Raw genomic sequence first — 17,938 nt, 5'->3', positions numbered from 1 at the left:
ACTGGAAAGTCTCCTAAGAATATATTTGTGCTATGGTGTGGATGCTGGGTCCACAGTTTAATGTGTTCATCTGTCTCTTGTGCTCACTACTTCCTCTCTGTTCCGGGCTGTAGGCCCAACTCCTTACTTTTTGTTCCCTTAAGCCTAACTGCTCTGGTTATGTAATTGTTCCCTTCACCAGGAGACCTCAGAGGTCACTCACTATAGCCTGATGTCAAGATGAGGGCATCCTGTGCTAATTAGACAGTGGCAGACAGCAGGCACCGGCCACTTTTGCATGATGCCAGGCACGCAGGCTTCTCTCTGCAGCTCAGGGGGCTGGCATTGAGGATTTTAAGAGCAGGAGAAAATAAAATGTGTCCTTGTGGAAGCTACGGAAGGAACTGCTGGCCTTCTCTGTCCCCCAGGGGAATATCAAAGGGGAAGAATAGGGAGCCCTTTTGTGGTACTTGGAGCTTATCCCAAGGGCAGCTGCAGTATTTGGGGCTGGGGTGAGAGGGGATGTGGGATTCATGGAATTCACTGCCTGTGCTTAGCCTTATCGTCTTGTCCAGATACAATCAAAGCATGCCAAAGATTAATAGGTCCTAAGGGACTAGTTTCATACCTTCATTTCCTCCGCAGAGAGAGAGGAAAGGAAATGCCTAAGGTCACTCGAATTTCTGGCAGAGTTTGGTCCAGTCCCATTTGCCCAGAGTGTTCAAGGCTCACTCAAATCAGCATCAAATGTAGCAAATAAAAGGGCCTCAGGAGTAAAGAATCAAGTATTTAACGCCTGTGAGAATTAGGTTGTCTGTTCCCTTCTACATCACTGAACTTGGCAAATCTCAGGCACATAATACATACACCCATTTCTGCACAGTCTACCAAGTGTTATTTTTCAAAAATTGAGAAGAGGAGCCTGATACACAGAAGCCATTCCAAATCTGTTTGTGCCTTTTATGCACCTGTCTTCCTATCCCATCCATCCTTCCTCCTCGCTTCTGACCTCATCTCATCTTCCCAAGACACATTCCTCAATGTGCTTTTCTCGTGTCACAACGCTGCCACATTTCTCAAAACTACACTTTAGCCCCTAGCAACTCCGACGTCATTAGTTCTAATTTCTTTGCTGTCTAGCCCCCAGGAAACCCTGGAGGGTGTTCTTCCTAGATTTACCCACTAAGGAGAGTCAGCAACCATGATCTGGGTGTGGCTGTATTAAACTGGAGTCATTTACAAATGACTTTTCTGATTCAAAGAATCATAAAAGAAAATTCCATACTGTAGTGGCCAGGAAATTCAAATTCTAGCCTCATTGACTTAATTGGTAACCTTAAAGGACGTCTTTCTCTTATCTTGGTCTAATTTTTTTTCATCTCTTAAAGGAAGCAGTGAAACGTAAGTTCTGTGATCAGTGTTATATGAGCTGATGAATTGGAACAGATTACGCAGGTAAAGAAAGAGGCTTTTCTGAATTAATGGTGTCTTCCGTCAAATCCATCACAAAGAAATTCACTCCCTAGAGAATTATTCAGCTAAGCAAATGCTATGTAACCATAAGAAATGGCATTGATTTTCTTAATGTCACAAGCTGTAAACTAATTTATAAAAAAAGAAAAATGAACTCTCTTAGTCCTCTGGGAGCCCTTTCTCTGGTGATATTTTTTCTTCATCTGAATAGAGCATCTCAGATCAAAATATTTTGGGCAACTTCTGAAAAAGCTGAATTCTGCAATCACAAGAATGTTTGAAGTAGAATTTTGTCCTACTCTCTCAATCTCATTTGATGCCTCTTTTATCAACTTTCAAATTTTCCCAGGATTTTCTTCCATCGTTCATGCATTCTCTATATCTCAAAGGAGGAGAGAGTGCTTGTACTGTCTGAAATTAACCTGGCCTCTTAACGGTGCATCCCAGTCATTAACTACCCACCTTCTTTCTAATTCTCCCAATATCTTCCTCTCAATGGATTCCTTTTAAATTCCTCCCTCCCACACTGCAAGAAACTCCAAGTGATCTTCTCAACAGGAGATGAGCCAACTTTGTCCTCTGCTTGTTGACAAACACCTGTAAAAACCTGGCCTCATTCTCCTGAAACAGGGACCTCTTGCCCCTGCATCAAAACTGACCCCTTTCACTTTTTACCTGGATTCTACACTTACCCCTGGCCCATGACCCAGCCTCCAGACCTGCTCCAGCTCAGCCCTCTTCTCCATACCACAGCCAGAGTGGAATGTCATTTCCTTAGGTCACTCTCTGCTTAACAGCCTTAATGTTTCCTCATTGTTTCCAAGAAGCCCACACTTCCTGGCTTCTGTCCTATGACCTGGCACTGTCTAGCTAAGTCTTGTATTGCATTTGCATGTGTGCCTCTGTTAATTCACACCTTCCTTCCTTTACTTCAGAGGGGACATGCCTAGGCAAGCTTTATTAGCATTCTTAATGTAGCTTATATAAGCAGAGGTACCCTTAGCCCACCTGTCACCAGCCTCTCTTTCCATGAACCACGTATATCCCAGGCATCCTTAGGAGAGCACAGAAGACTGCACCAAACCTCTCCAGGCTGGCTTTCTCCACCTCCAACCCACATATCAGAAATACCAGGCTTGCTGATGGTATCTGTGTTTTTAATTCTTTCTCATTTTTTACTTAATGTTTACTCTGTCTACAATTACTCTCTTGAATGTTAATTTTACTAGTAACAGTGATAACACAACTATAATTAATATTTCTATTGTATAATTTTATATCACATTTATCACTGTATTTTTAAATTAATTTTTTATTTGAGATAATTCTAGATTCACATGCAATTATAAGAAGTAATACAGAGAGCTCTCATGAACCTGTACCCAGTTTTCCCAGTGGTAACATTTTACAAAACTATAGTGCAATAACCCAACTAGAACATTGACACTGATAAAAGCAAGATACAGAATATTTCCATCACCACAAGGATCCCTCTTGTTGCCCTGGCTAGCTATATTCTCATCTGACCCAACCCACCCCCTCCTCAACCCAGGCCCATGAATATGTTCTCCATTTATAAAATTTTGTCATTTCAGGAATCTTCTATACATGGGATCATACAGTATATAATCTTTTCAGATTGGCTTTTTCAATTTGTTTTCCACATTTTTATTATTAATATAGGTAAATGTGATTTTTTTTTAATGTGTTGATCTTGTGTCCTGTGACTTTGATGAAATCATGTGTTAGTTCTGGAAACTGGAAGAGGGGGTTGTTTGGTGGTTGTTGTTGTTTTTCAATTTTTGTAGATTCCTTGAGATTTTCTTCAGAGAAAATCATATCATCTGCAAATAAAACAGCTTTTTGTTTTGTTTTGTTTTTCCAATTTGTTAGACTTTTATTTCTTTTTCTTGCCTTATTGCAGTGGCTGGAAATTCCAGTACTTGGATACAAATGGTGGAAATGTACATCCTTGCCTTGTTCCTGCTCTTAGGGGTAAAGCATTCAGTCTTTATCATTCATGTAATGTGTTGCCTCCTTGGAACCACCATATAATCTGTCTGGAACTCAGTTTTCTAATCAGCAAACCACAAAGACTAGATTTGGTCCATCAGTGAGTTACAAAGTAAAGTCTCTAGGAGATAATCCTGGGTCCATGTTTTTCTGTTTTATACTATTGGTATTTTATATAACATTTAGTATAAAAAGGAATGCTACCTTTTTAAAAAATATTTCAATATTACTAAAAGAGAAGACTTTATGGTTTTTCTGACTCTAAAGTCCCCTGATTCTGTGGTCCCTCTGCAACCTTAATCATCATGGTGATGCTTCAGTTTGTATACTCTCTATGGGGCACTTTTGCTTCATTCTTTCATTTAATTTTACCTATAATCTTAAGTGTGATGGGTGGTACTGCATTATTGTGCACTGGAAGCAATTAAATATAAAGACTTTTTAAGTGATTTGTTCAAGGTCACACAGAAAACAAAGAGAAATTGCTCTTCATTTCGCAATGCTTGTGAGACCAGAAATATACACAATTAACATAGATTTAGTATATCTGCTCCTATGCAGGCCTGTCAATTTACAAACTTTGGCTGGGCGCATACTTTGTGCCAGACATAGTACAAGGGAATATCCAGCTTAAGGGGGAAGAAAATGGAAATTTAAGGCACTGAGCTCCTTGAAGACAGAAAACATTTCTGACCCATCTCTGGGTCCTAGCACAGTGTCTAGAACACACAAGCACTCCATAGACAGTAAATAAATCAATGATTTGCTAATGCATGTGCTATGTGACACATAAATGGCTCAAATACGCATTCTGGGGCTCTCGGGAGGAACAAGCATTGAACTGAAATTTCAGAGCTGACAGGATGTGTCTCAGAGGAAGCTCTAAGAGAGCATCATTTGGTGAGAGGAAGGCTGACATAGGAGAAAGGTCAGATTTGAGTTTGAGTCCCAGTTTATCGAGGTCTATATCTCTTCACTATGAGACAGTTACTTAATCTCACTAAACCTCAGCTTCTTAATTTATACAATAGGAAAGAAATATTCACCTCAAGGGTTATTAAAAAGATTTGTGCTCATATAAAGAAGTAACAGACAGCTTAGCTTGTAATAGATGCTCAGTAAAAGGTATCTCTGGCCAGGCACAGTGGCTTACGCCTATAATCTCAGCACTTTGGGAGGCCAAGGCAGGTGGATCACTTGAGCCCAGGAGTTCAAGACCAGCCTGGGCAACATAGCAAGACCCTCCTCTGCAACAGATACAATAAAATAAATTAGCCAAGCATAGTGGTGTGTACCTGTGGTCCCAGCTACTTGGGAGGCTCTGGTGCAAGAATCATTTGAGACCTGGAGTTTGAGGCTGCAGTGAGCTATGATCACACCACTGCACTCCAGCCAGGATGATACAGTAAGAACCTGTCTCAATTTTTTTTAAAAAAAGATACCTAAAAAGGTTGACTCAGGAGCTGTCTTTATAAAACTGAACGATTCATTAAAAAAATAGGAGTGGCTTTAAGAAGATGTATGTTTAGTTTTATTTAAGCAGATGTTTCTGGTCTCATTCAGAAATGTCCCCAATAGAGTTTTCCATTCACAGCGAGTCAGGTTTAGTATTGCCTACATTTCTCTAAATAATTTCTGCCCAAGGAACCTCGGCCATTAACCAGGCATATGTGGATAAGCCTTGCTGTTCACTTATTTCAGGCCAATCTGGTTTCAAGTATTTAAATTAAAGCATCTTCTTTCAACAAAGAGTCTTGTCAGTTGGCTACTTGAGATTAAAATATCTTTATGAAAATTGTAAGTTGTCAGCTCCAGGAGGACTAGAGATAAAGCAAGCTCTCAACATGGCTGCTGTCCATTTGGGTTTCAATTGACTTGTTTTCTTCTGAGCTTTGATTTAAAATCTGTGCCCTGTCTGAATCATCGACCACTACTCCAGAGGGGATTCTAGACACAATGAAAGATGAAGAAGGGAAAATTCAAGATCTCAAAGTAAGATGTCCAATATTGCAGCTCTTTCCCACCTGAATTTGTCTGTTTGGAATGTGCAGTGGCTTCACCCACATTTGTGGACCCCAAAGTAACAGATGATTGGACATAATCACCAGACTGTGAGTCAGGAACCCTGTGTGAGCCTGGGCAGCAACCTTTCCTTCAAGGGGTCACAGCCCCCTGCAAGAGGAGGCTGCACAAGTGAATCTCTCAAATTGCTTGAAGATCTACATTTCTCTAAACTTCGAACAACCATAGGAGCTTCATTTTCTCTTCCCTCCCAGCAAATGTGGCCAGGCATTGAGCATTGAGTCACATATAGTTTCACAGAAACCTTTGTGGATCCTAATATTCTGAGATAAAAAGAAGAAAATGAGAATTGAATTCCCTGGTCATTAAAATTCCTTCCTAGACAACTGAGTTCATATGCACTTGAACGAATTATCCAAGAATCAGTATTAGTGCTTAATTGGAAGACAGAGAAAACCACAGATCTGACAAGAGAAGGCAGATAAAATAGAAATGTCTCCAGGCATTGAAAAGTTTGACAGGCAGAAGAGTTTGTGATTTGAAAGACAGCTAATGGTGAACATGAGTCAGCATCAGATAACTAAAAAAAGTTAAATAATTAAGCTTATATAATAGCTATCTGATTGTATATCTAGACTTGGATTTAATTAACATTTCTAACCTCTCTTTGTCAGCAACTATATATTATTAAATTTAAAACTGAAGAACTCTAATTATTTTTTTAAATTATTCATTCTACAGCATATCAATGAACTTATTTCCAAATTTAGCAAACTATTATCATTCCAATTCTCCCAGCCCCTGCAACACATAAAACTTACAATTAGTTTTCTAAAAGAAAAGAAATTTGATGATGTGGTTCCCCATCACCATTTTCTACAGGTAAAATTGAAATGTAAATTATATCATTAATTTAATTCATCAGAATATTTACTGTATGACAGGCCCTTTTCTAGGCATGGGGTTGAGAGTGTGAGGGAGATATTGCAAATTTTAACCAGACTGACTTGTCACCTTTGAGGAGCCCCGAGGCAATAGGAAAGACAGGTCATTAAATAAACACCATTGAAGATGAAGAAAGTATGAGATCTGCAAACAGGACAGAATAAGGCTCCCAGGGTCTGGCAGAACAACTGGGGAGGAAGATAGGAAGAATCTCGGGGATTGAATCAGGGCTGAGTAGAAGGTGTCCACACAACATCATAGAAGAATTATGAAGGTACATTGCTCCAAAGTTGATAACAAATCATGCCTTAGTACATAATTTTAATTTACAAACTACTTTAGAAAAAGTGGATGTCTACTCAACATTTTCAGAGGACGAATAAGATATAAACCTAGGTTGCAGAGCATTAGATGGTAACGTCTAAGTGCTGTAGGCACGATGTGGGGGAGGAAGGGGAGAGCACTGACCTGGATCTAGAGCTTGAGGGATGGACAAAATTGAAAAGTGAGGAAGAATTTGGGGGAAAGGTGCTAAATGTTGAATGTTGCTGGTGCTGACAGTATAAGAAGGCATAAGTTACAGCCTGAGGGTGAAAGACTTTGAATGTTAAGCCAATCAATTAAGATTTTATTTGTTGAATTTCTACAAATCTACACCAACCATACACTGAATAAACGAGTATACTCAAATTTTGTTAAAAATTTATAAGAATTCTACTTATCGTACTCCAACGAACCAATAAGGTGACGTTCAAATTTGATGTTCTCTGTTCATTCCAGGTATACATACATCTTCAATTTCTCCTGTTTTCTCAGTGTATTTAGTAATAATACCCTCTTACCCTCTCAAAAGTATCTTGGATGATAAATTATTTGGACACCCTAGTTATATCTTCAACCACCTCTCCTCTCATCTGAAAGATGTGACCACATTCTCTAGGGGCTCTGGCCTATGGAAGTTTCGGGCTCCCTGGCTTTGCTTACACTTTGCTTTCTTCCAGGTTAGCCTCTAGTTTATTTTGATACTGGCCTCCACACTTTCTCTCTTTTGGATTTGATGTTTGCATATATGGCTTTACTCTTTTGGCCTTAACCTCAGTTGCTTTGGAAAAGGCTCCATTTATAGCCAAACCTTGCTCAGCAGGAGTGGCACCTCAGTCCTAGCTTTGCATCTGTATTAAATGCCTCAACAGGCAGGCCACGCACCAGGAAGCTAGTAGCACAAATGGGAATATTTCTAAAAACAATTGGATTTTTGGTAGTTTTTACAGAGCATTCACACAGTCAATTTAGTTGAAATTGCTTTTATTTTGCAGCTGAGTTTTTGGTTTTTGTTTTTATTTCAGATGAAAACATGAAAATCATTGCGATGGATAGGGCCTCTCTCCATTGTAAAATCTTCCTTTTAACCTACTTGGACCCCATCCTCCCACTCCTGATTCAGTAGGTCTGGGGTGGGCCCGGGACTGACCCTAACCCTCAGTATGAAATGGGTGAAACAAAAAGATATATCAATGAGGCCAAAAGAGTCAGAGGTCATCTTGGGATGGGTTTGATCTTGGAGGATGTTATTAAATTCGAACAAGGCCAGGGGAGTAGGATTTAATTGAGTCCAATTAAGAGTGGGTGTTGTAGATGGGGAATAGAATAAAAGCACCACCTGCTCTGGGAATCAGGACTTCTCTAGAAAGAAACTACATATCCTCACTGGTCTCATGTTCTCTAGTTCTACAAGATTGGGATATAATTCTGTTCCTTTACCCATCCTGTCCTGGCCATGAAACAACACTTGGCCTTATATCTTCTCTTATTCCATGGACTTTCGAAGAGGACTTGGCCTAGCACCAGAAGTACTCAGTAATACCAGCACAATTTGTGCCCTTTCACTTGATTTCAACTCTTTCCGTATGTACTAAATACCAAGGAAGATGAAGAAAAGGAGGTATTGTCATTTACCATATGCCAATAGCTTTACCTCTTCGTTCTAGGTGCTTTACATAAATAATAACATTTGATTATCATAAAGAATCACCACTAGCAGGTGATATCAATTATCTCTTATTTTAAATGAGAAAACTGAGGCTCAAAGTGTTTTTGAGAAATCACTTAAAGAACTACTAGTAAAAGTGGGAATCAAATGCCAGTTCATTCTAGTGCAACACACTGACTCATAGAGCTGCCTCTGGAAGATTCTATTAGAAACAAAAAAGTTCAATAACCTTTGGTTCCTGCACTCCCAACAGATTACAATCTAGCAGGGAAGCAAGTGCACATAAATCTATCCCGAACAGTAGCAGTGAACCCAGAAAACATACTGCATAACCCTTCAGGATTCAACTCAAACATCCCATTGCCTAAGAATCATTCCACAAATATTTCCATCACAAGTATTGCTCTCTAGTTTCCACAGCATGTGTGTGTGTGTGTGTATGTGAATGTGTAAGTGTGTGAGAGGGATGAGATATATATATATATATATATATATATATATATATATATACACACATAGCACTTACCTGCCTTTATAAGTTGTAATTACTTGCTTATTTTTCTGTCTTCTCAACTGAGCATGAATTTTTTGGAAGGAGACAGGAGGAAGATGTGTGTTAGGAGGTGGTAATTAATCACTATGTCCCCAGTACAAAGCACAGTATAGAGTACATAATTAACAAAACAAATGTCTAGTGAATAAATATATGAAACTGAGAGAGAGAGAGAGAGAAATCAACTGACCTACTGTATTTGTGAATTATGATGTGTCCTATGTTAAACCTTCCTATACTCTAATTAGACCCCCTATTTTGACATTTTAATGTACTACTAGAAAATTACATGAAATATAACATTAACATGCTAAGTTCTCATTCACTATATTTTTATTCAAGGAATAGTCATTGAATGTCTTAGAAACCAGTTCCCACCTCAGGTGTTAGGAGTATAAATGCAAATACAATGAGAGTCGTGTCCTCAAGGGACTCGCAGCTGGTTTAATGACTTTATGAAGATGCATGGCACAATTCTGTCCCAATGGTAATCCTGTTTATGGGGTCTGTGGGCTCCATTTCTTAACTAGCTTGTGGCAGTTATCACTTTGCCAAGCACATAGAGGGTGTGCGGAGAATTCTTGCCAATGGGGAGGGCTGCACGCTGCTCGGCTGTGGGGTTGCATCAGTGACTGAACAGGAAAAGGGAAGGGGAATCACCCTATTTTCTGGAACATAACCCACCAGGAGGACTTTTCTGAGTGTATATTTGGGTACAGAATCTTTAGCAAAATAATGTGGAATGATACATTTCATATGCTATAACCAGGTTCTCTCTGAATGAAACAACGCCCCCTGACACCCTCTCACTGTTTCCCTAAGGATTTTCCTGGTGTGTGGGTTGGAGTATAACACAATTTGGGAGCCCTTCCAGATTTTCCATCTCAGCAAGCATGTATATGTACTCACGAACACTAGCAAGAAAAAGACAAAAAAAAAAACCTCCACACTTTTTAAAGGAAAAAATGAGAGCTCTTATTTGTCTTTGTTCTCAGGAACCCAATTCTGGGTAAAGCAAATTTGCTGTGAATATGGAAGCAGCATAATCAGTGCCTTGGACATTGGCTCATGTGACTCTAACTGAGGGTTGGGCCTCTGCCCTGCTACAAGGGGAAAGCCTTCCTTCTGATGCTGCTGGGTTACAGGAAAAATATGCTTGAGGTCCAAGGGGAGCATGTATCCAGGCACAGATGGTATGTGACGTGGCAGATCTTGGCTGGAGAAACTCCCGCCAGTTTTAGTTCTGCTGGTGGGGACTCCAGGAAAATCCAAGCTCCTATTTTGCCAATCCAGGAGGTATCATCACAGCCTTTGCTTCTGAATTAAGCCATGAAACTTCCTGGAATGGGAAATACCTCATCAAGAGAATATCGACCTAAAAGCAAGGCAACCAGTCTCCTCCAAAAAATAAAAATTTTAAATAAGAAAGCCCAAGGAGTTGATATTTTCCCATTCTTTACTCTCTGAAATGGTAGAAAAGACAACTGGTTTACAACCATCTTTGCTTTCCATGTCTGATGCTGCAGCTGCTGCCATGGAAGCTGAAATGTAAAAGATAACATTTCCCTACTAAACCTACAAAAGCCTTTCACAAGCTTCCCTCTGCTCCAGTATTCTCTCAAAGCATCTCAAAAGAGAGCAACTTCAACAAGATTTTTTTGAAACAGAAAAACAGCCAGGTACCCCGACAGGGGAAGGGGCCTGGAGGTGCAATCCTGACATCTGAGTCCGGGTTTTGCTACTAACCAGCAAATCACTTTACATCTGTGAGCTTCACTGCTCTCATCCATTAAATGGGATGACAGTCTTACAGCATTGGTGTGAGATGCTGTTCTTCTTTATCACCTTTAAAGTTTAATGAAATTGCTAGCTATTATTAATGATGGTGAAACAACCACTACTCGTTTAAATGTCATCTCCTTTTCATTTCAGGGATTCTTTTCCCTGCTGCATCTGCCTGCTTATCAGAGGCTCCTGGGATTCTGAGAGTGATCTTCTACAGGAAGCCGTTGAGAAGGGCATTGGGTCTTTTGTTACCAGGCACAATGAAGGCAAGTTGTTTTTGAGATTTTAGTTTCGAAAATGTGGTCAAAAAGTGCTCACTTTGGGGCCGATTCAGGAGCCTCATTTTTGGTTTCTCATTTGGGGAAGCTCCTTGAGGGTGGAGGTGCCGTCTGTTTTCATCACGGCTCCATTTGCCTGCTGATGCCCAGGAAATGTCGGGTGGTGAATACACGTAGGGCACTGGGGAGCCTGGAGGAAATTCAAGGCATCACTTCCTGTATCCATGAGTTTATTATTGAATCCACTTTAAACAAGACCAGTATTTATTTAGGCTCTCTTTCTATAATGAATATTTCCTCAAGAATAGCTTATTTTCACATAAAGTTCCCATCTGCACTCTTTTCAATTAGAGCTGTGGGAAAACTGAAACACAACACAGCAACAACAAAACCCCGAGTGGTGAAAAATGCTGACTAAGGCCCTGCACATGACCAGGGTTGAAGTCCTGGAGCTGCTATCAGTTGGATGACCTTGGACAAGTTAATGTACCTCCCTGAGCCTTAGTTTCCTTATCTATAAAATAGAAATAATATGAGTACCTGCCATTTGGAGAACATTTGAAGATCAAAATGTGAAACTTAATATCAAGTTCTTTAAGTAGTGTCTGGCATGTGACTAAGGATCTACAAATTATTATCATGAGGGCAATGTCTGGACTTTTAAGACAAGCTGCCTCTGTCTCCAGGCTGTGGGAACACTGTGTATTTCAGGGCCTTTGGAAGTCTTGGAATTTCAGGAACAGATCCCAGGCCAGGCTAATCTGCTTCTGTTGGGAACAGGAATGGCCCACAGTGGATGCTGCTGGTGGAAATAGGCTCCTGACCCAAATCTAACCCAAGCCATCTTCAACTCCCTTGTAGATGTCCCTGGAGAACTTCTCAATTAGCATGTCCAAGTTTGACCCAAATACTGTCAGAGTTCCTATCTTTGTCAGCAATGATATCCCCACTGTTCACCCCTGTCAGAAGCATGAGCCCCTTTCTAGCCTCCTCCCTCTCGCTCCAAGCCAGGAAGTCATCAAGACCTCCTGAATCCATCTTCTTGCCACATCTAGAAGCCTAGAAGCCAACCCCTCCTCCTATGTTCCTCTGTTGAGCAGGCTTTCTCGTCCCTCACACTATGAGCTGGTCTCCTTATCTTCAGTCTCACAATCTGGTGCTATTAGAAAGTCAGTCCTTCCTCCAGCTCACAGCTATGGAATTAGTCATCTTAAGTAACAGATACGACCCAGCCCACTCTTCTCAAAGTCCTCATGTGGCCCTTCCTGGTCCAGGATACAGGGCACAGCCCTCATCGTTGTGTATGGGTCCCAGGAGCTCTGGCCCTGCTCTGCTTGCTTTCCAGCCTCTTTCCCACCACACCCCTCCCACCCTCTGCTCTGCCAGCAGAGGACACCCCTGTACCTGTCACTGAGCATGCCGGCTCCCCTTCATGGAACGCCATACCTGATCAACTTTCCCTCCTTTACTTAGGCTCATTTGATTGTCACTTCCTCTGAGCCTCTTCTGCAGGCCTGAGGTCCTGACCCTCTCCTTCTGACCCTGGTATTTGGTATTTGGGATGATCACTCTTTGTTCTCATACTGCTCTGAGCTAGAGACCTTATTGCACAGCATGGTCATTATGGACTTGCTTTTCCTCTCCCCAGCTGCACTGTGACTCATACAGTAATTGCCAGGATAATCTCTCATTTATCAAAAGCCATGGTATCCAGGGCAGAGCTTGGAACAAAGCACGTAATCACAAAAGGCTTAATAAATGGATGAAAATCACTAATTAATCAAGTGTCAGGTATGGCTCTTTCCTCCGAGAAATCAATATGAAACAATTAGAGAACATGTAAAATCGACGGCCTAGCATGCTATGAACGCAGCAGCTACGTGGGCCACTCTCTCAGTCACCTTCTAAGTGAGGCTTTCTCTAATCATCTTACTTAACATGCCCTCCCCCTGCACCCCTCATTCCCCCTTTCTGTTTTCTTTCTTTCCAAAGCCCTCATCATCATGCAATGTAGTGTGCATTGTACTCCTTATTTTCTTATTTCTTTCTTTATCCCTCTAACTAGAATGTAAGCCTTATAAAGACAGGAATTTTGCCTGTTGTGTTCATTGTTGTACCTAGAATGGTACCTGACACACTGTAGGTGCTCAATAATGCTATATGAAGGAAAGAAAGAAAGAAAGAAAGAAAGAGAGAGAGAGAGAGAAAGAAAGAGAAAGATAGAAAAAGAAAGAAAGTGAGAGAAAGAAAGAAAACAAGAGAGAAAGAGAAAGAAAGGAAGAAAGACACTAATGAACTATTTGTGTTGTGGCTGACAGGTTTGTTAGAAAAGGGAGCAATTGTTTTAACCTAAAGGCTCCTGACTCTTTTGAAGTTCAAGGTCCATTAATCCAATTTTAATTTTTTATATTTATCAAAAAGAACACCTTTTTTGGTGAAATTATCTACTTATATTGGTTTCAGGATAAGCTGATAGAAGGGTCAAATGCTATTCATATAAAATTAAAATATCAAACCAAGTTGTTCCAGAGACAGGTAATAATAACAAGAAGAATCAATAATATGGCCAAAAATTGTACAGCTTTTACCTTGTCCTAGGCACTGTTCCAAGTCCATATGAACCTATGTGAACTGATTTAGTTTTCACTCGAATCCTATGAATCAGTATTATCACTATCTCCATTTAACAGAGGAAAACACTGAGGTGCAGAGATGTTAAGTAATTCACTGCATGTCACAGAGCTGCAATGGGTGTAATCAATGATTCAAGCTAGATTCGAGAAAATACAATAGTTGAGACAAAAAACTTAGATTCAAGTCTTGCTTCTTAACAGTTGAGTCTCTTGGGCAAGCAACTTTATCTTCCAAAGATCAGTAACCTCAAGTACAAAATGACGATGGTTGTATGCATTCCCATGATTGTTGAAAGACTGAAGAACAATTATATAGGAAAGTGCTATCAAAATGTGAGTTAATGTTACTCACTGGATTTTTCTCATTATTGCTTCCCTTCCATTCCAAGAAATAGACACTACTGTCATTTGTCATTAATTAAGGAGGCCCTGGGTGTGTTTTCCAAGAATTGTTATGAGTTGTCTGTCATGCTCCAAAGCAGTCTGTGGCTCAAGAGTGAAAAAGCCTTTTTTTCTGAAAGGTAGAAGTCATCTTCTCAGGCCACAACCAGGGCAAATGCTCCCAGATCCCTTCATTATAACAGGGAAAGAGTATGACAGTTGACATCAAAAGGCATGGATTTGTAGAACACCTCTGCCACTTAATGCAGATCTTCTTTCAGTGCTCAAGCAGGTCCTGCTGCAGGGCCTTTGCTCTTGCTAGTCCCTTTACTCAAAATGGAGCCAATTAACTCCAACTTTGCATGCCACTTCCCCAGAGAGGCTTTCCCCGGCCTCCAGGACTCACCAGGCCACTTGACTCCATGTTTGCTGTTACCTTGTGCACCTCTGCAATCCCAGCGACAGCTGTTACAAAATCACTTGCAGCCAATGGCTGTCTTTTCCAGTGCAATGTAAATTTGATGAGGTCAAGGGCAACCTCTGACTTTGCCAGCATCATAACCCAGTGCCCATTGTAACTACAACATCTTGCATGTAACAGGTGCTTGTTAAATATTTTGACCGCAAGAGAGCACCAATTAGGTCCCCTTGAGAATGTCTGGAGCCCTCTGAAGCTTGGTTTCCATATATTTACTTCCTATTTGAATTATTGTGGTAAGCATGTGGAATCTGCAAGCTCTTTAGCCATATAAAGTAAACATCACAGCTAGGGAATAAGATGCCACAGCTTTTATACAAAGCATTTTAGAAGTTGAGACACGCATTCAAAGATACAAACAAATAGGCATGCATATCAAGGCCTGAATTAATTTGGAGTAAAAAAAATAAAGTCAGGAGAAAAAAGAAGACATATGCTAATGTTGAGGGCCCAAGAACTTCCAAGATATATACACAAATATCTTTGGAATTGTTGGAGGCCTTTCAGTATGAATTGGGTTACACCACTAAGTGGTGTTTCACATTGACCACGGAGATGAATTCTAGCTTACTGTAAATAAAATGAAGATACCTTTGCCGTTAAATTATTTATTGCACATTACATCTGGCCCCAAGCAATGACATTTTTAGGTTCCACAAAGGTAGCTGTGGATAGTCTATTGTCATTACATAACAGAAACTCTGAGGGTTTATGTTATAAAATATAAATTATGAGATCATTAACCACCAAACAGCACAGGGGGTTACTCCATTGTGGCAGTGTGGGAGACTAGAAATAGATTGCTGTATCTTCTTTCAAACACCTGCCCAGATTTCTCATAAAGATCCACCAATCAATTTTTTTTCAATTCTGTAGAATATGTGAAAAGCAAACTCTCCTCTGCTCTGCTTGTGAATCAGATTTTGCTTCCCAATGCCTACAGAGAGAGAGACTCAGGCTCTAGAGGATCCTTCTAACTGGAGTGGAAATACAGAATAGGCCCCTGATAAGCTTCAAGTCATAAAAGATAGATTAGGAAAGCCTTTTGCATGCCTCCCTCTAACCGCAATAGGGTTGGGATTGAGGGAGATACTAAATAGAGACTCCCCATATACCTCTTTTTGTATAGCTATAGATTTGTGATTTTTTTATTTGAGAAGCCACCCTTCACCCCCAAATTTTTATTCATTTTCTTGCTTCTGTTTCCTTTGATCTTTTTCAATTTTTAGTTAAATGGTACATTCATTCATGTGGTGATATATTAGGCAAACATTTATTAATTCCTATTATGAGCAAGGCACTGTACTAAATTTCCTGCACATGCAGGTGACCCCATCGGCCTTCCTTCTGTGTCCCCAGTTCCCCCACTCAGCCTGGGCACCCTGCACACAGCCCCTGATCCTGAAAGCTTCCCCGCTTCCACTCTCCAGTGGCCTCATCCTTCAGATCTTAGCTCAGATGTTACTTGCTCAGGGAATCCATCTGGAACCTCAGGCTGGCTCCAGTCACACTGGTCCCCCACCTTCGACACCACAGTCTGAGCTCCCATTCTCTCTCTGCATAATTCCTCTTCAGAACCTTGTGGACATCCCATGAGAGCTGAGTCAAATCTGTCTGTCCTGCTAAGCTACAGGCTCCCGGTGGGCAAGTTCTAGGTTTGTCTTATTCATCATTATAAACCCTGTGCTTAGCACAAAACCCAGCATGTGTACTTACAGGTGAATGTATTTGCAGGATGAATGACCTGTTTACAAATAACCACAAAATTGACAGTGGCTTCTGCAGACAAAGCTTGTTCCTCAATCACCACACAGGTGTATGACTCCCTTGGGCAGCACTCCACAAAGTAGCTGTCCTCTAGATGGCTGCCCAGGGACCTCTGCTATTTCTATTATGTGGCTGCACCATTCCCACCATCTTCTGGCAGGAGCTGAGCTACTGTCATCAGCTGGCAGACGGAGAGCAGAGTGTGTTGGGAGGTCACCTCATCTGGAAGGGATGTATGTCATGCCATTCTCATCCAGGGTCCTTAGGCCAGGTTATTCGCACAGCTAGCCCAGGGCAAGCATGGCTGGTCAATGCAGGGAGCTCCTTGTTATTAGTGAGCCTGGCTGGGCTCTGCCACAGGCACTGACAAGAGTGGTGAAGACCGTGACAGATAAAAGCATGGAGGTGTGCATAGAAGTTAAGCAAAGAGCATAAATGGTGGCTCAGAGAGGGGACAACAAAAATTACAAAGTTAAGGGTTTAAGAGGAGTGTATTAGTCCGTTTTCATGCTGCTGATAAAGACATACTTGAGACTGGGGAATTTACAAAAGAAAGAGGTTTAGTTGGCCTTACAGCTCCACATGGCTAAGGAGGCCTCACAATCATGGCAGAAGGCAACGAGGAGCAAGTCACATCTTACACGGATGGTGGCAGGCAAAGAGATAGCTTGAGCAGGGAAACTCCCCCTTATATTACCATCAGATCTCATGAGACTTATTCACTATCATGAGAACAGCATGGGAAAGACTTGCCCCCATGATTCAATTACCTCCCACTGGGTCCCTCTCACAACACGTGGAAATTCAAGATGAGATTTGGGTGGGGACACAGCCAAACCATATCAAGGAGCCATAAGAAACACCAGGGATACCTTTAAAGACGTTTGGTGTCTAAGGGGCAATAATCTGGAGGAAAGAATGAACAAATCATTGAATGGGCAGATGAATGGATGAATGGCTGGGGAGCTCGGACGTTCCTTTAGAGGTTTGCAAGTTTAACTCGGCCTCTGGTCATCTCAGCATCCTGTTCTCCCTCCATACAGTCAATGAAGCAGCCACATTAGGAACTGCAGTGAAGGGAGAGCCCTGGGCACCAGCGGGGAGAGGTTAGCCAACTCCACTGGGCATCCTGTCCCTCTGGAGATGTTCTTTGAGACACTTCCCATGTTGCATTCCCTCACTTGTGGATTTAGACTCTCACCCTCCAGCCTGACAATGGGGACAGATGTGGGAAAAGAAATACATGTTCTCCCCAATTGCAGAGCAAATGGCTTTTCAAAATGTGTGTATGGGCAGCACAATGGAATTTAAACTCCAAAGGGAAGTTGAAGCTCATAGAGACCAGCCCTTTCACGGTGGTGATGAAGACACAGAAGCCCCAAGAAGGCCCTGCCACCTGCTGGGAAGAGTAGAATCATCACTCGGTCTCTCACCAGCTGAAATGGATTCTAGGGAATCATACCTAGCCCTGTGAGAATGATCTAGGATGTGAGAAGATGCCACGTGCTAGGGCAGATAAGGAAGGCTACGTTTCACCAATGAAGGAAGCCAGATTAGAGATGCCAGTGTATTGGGCAAGGTGTAGGGGGTGAGCTGAAATTTTCTTTCTTTTTTTTTTTGAGTCTTGCTCTGTAGCCAGGC

The sequence above is a fragment of the Pongo abelii genome, chromosome 12, assembly GCF_028885655.2.
Source record: "Pongo abelii isolate AG06213 chromosome 12, NHGRI_mPonAbe1-v2.0_pri, whole genome shotgun sequence".
Lineage (NCBI taxonomy): Eukaryota > Metazoa > Chordata > Mammalia > Primates > Hominidae > Pongo > Pongo abelii.
This window is presented reverse-complemented; position numbering follows the sequence as displayed.